Source organism: Meles meles, chromosome 4 (genome assembly GCF_922984935.1).
Source record: "Meles meles chromosome 4, mMelMel3.1 paternal haplotype, whole genome shotgun sequence".
Classification (NCBI taxonomy): Eukaryota; Metazoa; Chordata; class Mammalia; order Carnivora; family Mustelidae; genus Meles; species Meles meles.
Window position 1 is genome coordinate 45,682,387 of NC_060069.1, and position 8,750 is coordinate 45,691,136.

An 8,750-nucleotide genomic window follows, 5' to 3' on the forward strand; every position below is an offset into this window, starting at 1 on the left:
ACAAGAATTCATTAAAGTTTCCCAAGTGAGGACTCTTCTCATCGTTGGGCAAATGCAGAGGTAAGACTTCGACTGGGTGAGCTATGGCAGAAACTGCAGACCAAGCCCGTAGCTTCATTCCTGCATGTGTATTCCCCAAGATCTACACAGAGGACTGGCCATTAGAATCCAGGCATGCCTGTTTATTTTAAGGCTTGTCCCGAATGTTCAGTCAGCCTTTTAACAGAGCTGCTGGAGAGAATTAAAGTAACTCATGCCTGTTTGCCTTTCCCAGGTATAGCATAACTAGGTCACTCTGGTATTCCAGAACGTCCTCTTTCCATCATCGTCGTTTTATTGCAGGTGGTGTTATTATTCAGCCCTTCGGAAGCAAGGTCAAGGTTCAGAAGTAAGCTAGGACTCACTTTGATCTTCACAATCATGGTCACACTCTGTCCAGCAGCATGCCCTTTGTCTCCCGGTCTTCAAGCACAATAAAAGTCTAATTAGGAAATCTCTATAATGTCCTTGAGAACTAGTACTCTTGGAGTGGCTGAAGCCAGGGACAGCAGGAATGACACCATGTCACTCCACAGCTTCGGCCTGAAAATTACTGCTGACCACTGTCCCAAGCTGCCAACAGAAGAAGGCCGCTCCCTTTCATTTTGCTCTGCAGATAGGCAGGGAAGCTCTTTTGAGTAAACATCTGTGAGTAAATCACCATTGGCTCACGCCTCCCTGGGCCCCTTGCCACCCAGGCCCTCCCTCTGGAATCCTCCTGCCACTACACCCATGACACAGGGAGTACAGTTTCTGTTACAGTCATTCCAACTGATGTTCAGAATAAAAAGGTGAATTCTAAGCATCTTACTTTTTTATCAATGTACGCTTACTCAATCTAGAAAGGTAGACGGCAATGGACAGCCAGATGACCTAGCTACAGGTGACCATCTTCTCTTGCAACAGTGCGAAAATCCCTGCGGGTGTAAGACACTGAGCAGGAAAGACTGCCTTATGTCTCCCCACCACCCCTAAAGCAAGAGTTAGCCAAGGCCCACAGTCCCCTGATAAGCGATCAGAAACCTCCTCTTGGGATTAGGAAAGCAGCTCGTTAGACAAGAGGCAGGACAGCAGAGCCCACAGGTGCCTCTGCGATAGGATGAAATATCATTATTAATAAGAAAATATTATTATGATTATAAAAGTTTTGATATTTGTCAATCAATTTACAGATTGAAAAACAAGCTGTTCTCAGGGGCGCCTGGGTGGCTCAGTGGATTAAGCCGCTGCCTTCGGCTCAGGTCATGATCTCAGGGTTCTGGGATCGAGTCCCGCATCGGGCTCTCTGCTCTGCGGGGAGCCTGCTTCCTCCTCTCTCTGTGCCTGCCTCTCTGCCTACTTGTGATCTCTCTCTCTGTCAAATAAATAAATAAAATCTTTTAAAAAAAAAACAAAAAAAAAAAACCAAGCTGTTCTCAAGATTGACATCTTGCTAATACAGCCGTGCAGGTTGGTGAAATGTGTCCGTATCTGTTGGTAAACAGCCACTGAACCAAGCTTCTTCACTGTGCTCCTCCTTCTTGTGTCACCCTGGCCATCCAGCCCCTTCCTCCGGAATCCCCCTGAAACACACACCTGGCCAAGACCCGGCAATCAGAGTTCACGGCTGGCCCAACAGGGGCCCCCCGGACATGTCCTGGGCCAGTGCCATGGCCCATGGCCATTCAGATGGGTGGGTGAACCCACCACACCGGTTGTTGAATATTTTAATGCCTCCTCTGCCTATCTTCACTGAGATGTTTCCAATGGACCAGCCTTCAGGGTGCTTGTATTCTGCACCCCATGCTCTGCTCTTTGGCTGGGTGGCAGCCCCAGTCTGGGAACACAAGTCAGGTGGCTCCAGAAAGCCACGGGGCAAATGCTGAGTACCTGGTCAGGCCCTTCTTTAACTGCAAGGGAGGAGTGGGAAATGTCCGCAGTGACTAGCACTTAAAAGTTACCTTCCCCCTCCACAGTGCCCCAAAGCCCCGGGTTGGGTGCCTCTTAAAAACCAGAAATAATAACACATCACAGCCACATGGGCAAGTCCCCAACCTGCCATCTGCATCCATTTCCCTCTGTTCAATCCAATGGAGAGAGATAATAACCTATCTTTGGCTTAATTAACATCTGGGCCCGCTGCTGGGAGATTCCTAAACCCATGTCTCCCTGTAATTGCAAACCTTTATTTATCTGGGCACTTTGATGACAGCCTCATAATGGGAGCTGTGGCCCCAACCCCACCCACATCCTCTCCCTTGCCAGCTGCCCACCTCCCCTTTACATCCCCCCCCCCCCCCCAACCAGCCCCTCTCTATTTCTCTGCTGCCTATCTACCCCCAGGCCCTCAGGATCCCTTGCCCCTAATCCCTCTCTCCTGTGCCATTCTGTGCTGAGAGAGTGCTGGGAATGTGGAGACTGGGACAGCAGTCCCAGATCTGCCCAAGACTTACTCCCCACCATGAGATACCTGCACTTGAAGTGCCCAACCCTTTGCTTTGCTCTCAGTAGGTGCTAAAGCTTGTCAGCAGTCCTCCTTTCTCCTCCATTCTATTTTTTAATCCCTAGATCTCTCATCTGAAAACTGTTATTGCTGCTTCCCCTGCCTGCCTCCCTGGGTGGCTATGAGCTCAGGAAAGAGAGTGGCTGAAAGCTTCCTTATGTTAAGTTTTTAAGTACCACCGACACAGAAAGCCAGCCTCCTCGGAAGGAGAGGGGGTTCGGTCATGGCCAGACACGCCTCCCACAGGGCTGGTTCCTGGTGGAGCCACCCCAGGTCAGGTTCTGGCCTCCCATAGTGCAGATCTTGAGGAAATACTTGATCTCCAGCCCCAAGAAGGTTGGAGAAGAAGCACTCCCAGGAAGTAACAAGAGAAGGACAGAGCAGGCTTGGTCACCATGTGGCCCAACCCGCCCGAGAACCAGCCCGAGCCTGCCCTTCAAGTCCCTCCCAGAGGACAGCAGTGAAAATGCCTCACATCTGTATCACTCTTTCCATAAAAAGTGGCTCATAGTCTTGATATTCTTTGAATTGCGCAATGGCGTAAGGTAGCATAAGAATCCCTATTTACAAACAAGGTAACTAGACCTCAAGGAATTGAACTTCTTTGTGCCAGGTCACACAGGGAGCCTTGTAGAAGGGGATTCAATCCCAGGCCTCGGAGTTGGAATCCTGTGCTCCTCCCTAGTGGTGGTGACCTCCAGAAAAGACACCACTTTGTGTTTCTCCTTCCTTCCTTCCTTCCTTCCTTCCTTTTCCTGCCTTGATAATAGTACATTTATTTCTACTATTTGCAGGTTTATCCCTAAACTTATCAAAGAATAATGACTGAGAAGCTAATGTCATATTCCATTGGCACATATAACAGTAAATTTCCAGAAACTTCTGTTAGATCCCACAAGCCTTTTTTAAAATATCATTTTGAATGAAAGCATTTCTAAAATGCTTTATACAGTTCTTTCTTTTAAAATTAGATTGGGGGCGGCGCCTGGATGGCTCAGTTGGTTGAGCGACTGCCTTTGGCTCGGGTCATGATCCTGGACTTCCAGGATCGAGTCCCGCATCAGGCTCCCAGCTCCTTGGGGAATCTGTTTCTCCCTCTGACCTCCCTCTCATGCTCTCTCTCACTCATTCTCTCTCAAACAAACAAATAAAATCTCTTAAAAAAAAATAAAACTAGATTGGGGAGGGCACCTGGGTAGCTCAGTTGGTTAACCGTGTGGCTCTTGATTCAAGCTCTGGTCATCATCTCAGAGTCCTGGGATTAAGCCCTGTGTCCAGCTCCGCACTCAGCGGGAAGTCTGCTCCAGGGTTCTTTCTCTCTCCCACTGCCCCTCCCCCTACTCGTGCTTTCTCTCTCTAAAATAAATAAATCTTAAAAATAAAAATAAAATTAGATTAAGTGTGCCTCGGTGATGCAGTTGGTTAAGCCTCCAACTCCTGGTTTCAGCTCAAGTTGTGATCTCAGGGTAACTAGATCAAGCCCTGGGTCAGGCTGTGTGCTCAACATGGAGTCTGCTTCAGATTCTCTCTCCCTCCCCCTCTTTCCCTCCAGCTCATGCACGCTCTCGAGCTCTCTCTAATATATAAACAAAATCATTTTAAAAAATAAAATAAATTAGATTAGGTTATTATAAATGTAACACACAATTTAAAAAAAAGCCCCATCAGCACAGTACAGTATAAAGTATAAAGTAAAAATTCCCCTATCCTGCCTACCCCCTGGGCCAGTGTGCAGTCTTGGCTGGCTGGTAGAGATGTTTCTGACAGGAGACAGCAGGACCTCTATCAGACCACTGGGTGAGGCTTGGAATTCATTTCAACCCTTCCAGGAGCACTCAGCAACCACTCACACATCTGGCCAGGTCCCCCTCTCACCTGGAAAGCAGAGCTGTCCCTCTTCCCCAGTGTCTGGGCTCCACGGGGGGAGGAGCAGAGCCCTCAGTGGGAGAGAAGAGCACCAGCATCTCCCCTCAGGTGGCCGGAAGTGAGTGAAGAAGGAACCTCCTCGTGGGGCTTCTGCTCTGCCAGGCACACTGGGTAAGAATGAGCCTACCCACTCTGCAGTCTCACAGAAAAGTGTGACAGACAGCAGGAAGGCAAAACTTAGAAGAACTTTTCAAGAACCACAGCTGCCCCTGCAGGTGCGGGGCTGTCTCAGGAGAGAGGTCTGCTCCCAAAGATGGCAGGAATTCCCAGACACCCTACAGAGGAGAGAGCCCACCTCAAATGTTTCCTTTAGTCTTGAGCAGATGTTTGCAGCCTCTGTGTCTGAAAAGTTACTTGAGTTCTGGGTCCTGAGCTGGTCAAAGCAACCCTTAGGACCAGGTGTCAACTGAATGATGCTTCCCTTCATAAACTCTTATAAATAGCAATTTCCTCTTGATCCTCCTAAGGTCTTTGATCAAATAAACCTGAGCTAGACTGCATTTCCCAGCTGTTCTTGCAGTTACGTGTAGCTAGGGGCTGAGTCCTGGCCACACACACAGAGGTTGTGTGCATCACTGCTAGGCATGCCCATTAAAATCTCCAAAAGATCATGCACTCTCTTTCTCTGTCCACTGGAAGACATTGTCTGGTAGAAGCAGGTGACCCAGAGAGACTTCTGAGACACTGGGGTAGGGGTCAGCACATGTTTTCTGTAATGGTCCAGATAGTAAATATTTTAGGCCTGTGGGCTATGATCTTTGTTGCAACTACTCAACTGTGCCATTGTAATGCAAAGCCACCATAGAGAATATGTAAATGAATGAGCGAGATTGTGTTCCAATAAAACTCCAGATACAAAAACAGCCAGCAGGCCCAGTTTAGCCAACTCCTGTTCTAGAAAGTGGTGGAGACACAATACAGACAGAGCCTGGGCCCTGACTGATGGTTTGACAACCAAGACTCTTCATTCAGAACAGTGCATAGGTGAGAAATAAACTCTTCCTATGTTAAGCCAGTGAGTGTGGGACCTGTTAAAGCAGCTAGAATTCTTCATCCTATTTGATTATACCCACTATATTCTATTACTTCTGGTTGCCAAGTTCATGGGTCAGGAACCAATGAGAAAGAAATGAGGACCAATGAGAAAGAAATCCCAAATATTATTCTGGCCTTTAAAAGTACAGGGCTGGAAAGAGGTTGCAGGTAGGGGATCTTCAAACACATCCTCCACCCACCTCCCCCATCAGAAAAAAAAAAAAAAAAAAAGTTCTAGAAAACTATGCTTCCTCTAGAACCTAGATCAGGCAAGGTTTGATGACTCCATCAGAGCCTTTGAGGAGACCACTTTGACAGTTGAACAGGATGATCATCTCTTATGTGAAGCCCTCTACAACTACACCCCCTCCCTTGGATGGATTGGGGTTGGAGAGCTTCCCTTCCTCTGTGTTCCCTCAGTACTTTACACATAAATTTACTACACCTCTTTTGATATTGGATGGATATCACATATTTTGGTCTTTCCCACTGGATTATGAGCTTCATGGGGGCAAGGACTGCTTGTGGTTTCCATCCTTGTTCCCTTCTTGTTTCCCACCTCCATAACCCGAACTCACACGGCCCCCATCTCTCCCCCACAACTAGCACAGTGCTCGGCACACAAATAGGTGCATTATAAATGCACACAGTATGGGGTGCCTGGGTGGTTCAGTTGTTAAGCGTCTGCCTTCCACTCAGGTCATGATCCCAGGGTCCTGGGATCGAGCCCTGTACCAGGCTCCCTGCCCCATGGGAAACCTGTTCTCCATCTCCCACTTCCCCTGCCTGTGTTCCCTTTCTCACTGTGTCTCCCTCTGTCAAAAATATAAACAAAAATCTTTTAAAATAAGTAAATACACACAGTAGATGCATTATAAATGTTTCTTCAGTGAGGGAGAGAACAGGAATAAATGGATGGAGACCTGTGAAAGTTAAGGTCAATATTACCTGAGTTATAGATTGGGAAACTACATCATTTATCATCCAAACTAGGACACTTTGAGAGTGAAGGGTGGCTCTGTTATAATTATGTGATGACCGTGGGCATAACTGGGACTGTCCTGAGCAAACCAGAATCAATGGCCACCCCAGCAGTAGGCTTCTTTGGATCAAGGTCTCCAGTGATACTGAGCATTCTTAAAGGAATTTGGTGATTTCTGTTAGGTTAAGGACTTTTTTAAGCTTAAAAATAAACAAAAAAGAAAACAGGATACAATGGAAAGGAAAGGGTGATGTGATTTGAAGTTTTTCTTGGCAGAAATGTGGGAGGGTCAACATAGCTCTCTCATTGCGCTATGAGTTTTCACTGATCATTTCACACTAATGCCAACCACAACAGCTTGAGTTTACAGTACAGCTCATATTCACCCTTGAGCACAGTCCCAGGCATACACACACACACAGACACACACACACCAGTTCCATCAGGACAAGAGGACCCTAAATTTTCCTGTGTGTACTCTAACTGTGTAGAGGGTTTCCAATAAAAACCTAGAACATCCCCATTTCTTTTTTTTTTTTTTTTTCAGGATTTTATTTATTTACTTGAGAGAGTGATTGAGAGAAAACATGAATAGAGGCAGAGGGAGAGGGGGAAGAAGACTCCCCTGCTGAGCAAGGAACCTGGTGTGAGGCTCGATCCCAGGACCCTGGGATCATGACCTGAGCCGAAGGCAGGCACTTAACAGACTCAGCCACCCAGGTGCCTCAACCTCCACATTTGTACAAAACAGTGTACAGAATTACTTTAAGAGGACTGTGTCCTTGTCATAAACATCTATCTGAGAGGTGAATTAAATAATGACTGCAAATATTTGTGGAACGCTTTGGGGAAAGGGGTGTGTGTGTGTGTGTGTGTGTGTGCGTGCATGCCCACGTGTGCCTGAGTATAGAGTACTAACCATAGTAGAATTACTGATCTGGGCTGATAATCTCATGCTGATGAAATGAATCCCATTACAAAGAACAAATAAAAATCCCTCCAGAACATGGGGACATGGAGAGGAGAAGGGAGTTGAGGGAAATTGGAAGGGGAGATGAACCATGAGAGACTATGGACTCTGAAAAACAACCTGAGGGTTTTGAAGGGGCGGGGGGTGGGGGGTTGGGGAACCAGGTGGTGGGTAATAGAGAGGGCACGTATTGCATGGAGCACTGGGTGTGGTGCAAAAACAATGAATACTGTTACGCTGAAAATATAAAAAAAAAAAAAAATCCCTCCAGAGAGCGCAAGCAGATGCCATGCTCTCCTGCTATGCCTGATGGACGAGATTGGGCTGGACACAGAGCCACATGGTACATGTGGGTATCTAGAGCTTCAAACGGAAAGTTAGCCCCAATCTTTCCACATAAAGCACCCCATTTAGAGACCTACCTACTGTTTCCTATTCTTAATAGATTACTTTTCATTTTGCCTTGTTTTCCTTCCTTCAGTCCTGGGAATATGTTTCATGGAAAATGTTCCTGCCCATGACACATTTGCACTATGGGGGAGCCCCTCCGAGGCTCACGCATCCCAACTGTGTTATTTCAATCGGGATATTTCAGTAGCAACCACTCCTTTCCTGTACTACCCTTGATAAAACACCTGCTCATCCAATTTTTAGATTTTTGAACCTCAAAACAATCTGAGAGAAAGTTTAATTATGACTATCTCCATTTCACAGAAAGAACTGGCCCCCAAGGAGACTTGCTCAAGGTCCACGAGCTACAGTACAGGAAAACCAGGGCTAGAATCGAATCTCAAGTCCATTTCTCTTTCAGCCATACCTTATAGCCTTGTCCACAGGAATACTGCCTGCCATCCACCATAGCTACTCAGTCCTACACCTTTCAGTTAATATGGGACATTTGCTAAGACCTGAGTCAAGGAAAGGAATGGCAGAGATACAGCATAAGACTAATACCTCTTTTGACTTCAGCAGTGTGAACATCTCCAAACAGGTCTGACCAGCCGTGGTCTCTGGGAGCTTTCTTCCGTGGCAACAACTGCTGCAGATATGAGAGGAAGGGTCCCCCACACCTTGGTGTGTTTACATACCACTGTTGGACAACCATTATGTGGTTTTGTGGAAGCACAGACGGGAGCAGCAAATCACGTGATGCTCTTTTAAAGAGATGAGCTCCTCTGCTGGAAACCAGGTGGTGAAGAGTTTTCCCTGAGAATCAGGGACACTGGGGGCAATTTGACGTGAAAAGGCTAAGACATATTTCTCTACAGAGGAGGCCTTGGGGGAGGACAGACAGCAGCCATAAATAAAGAAGTGCT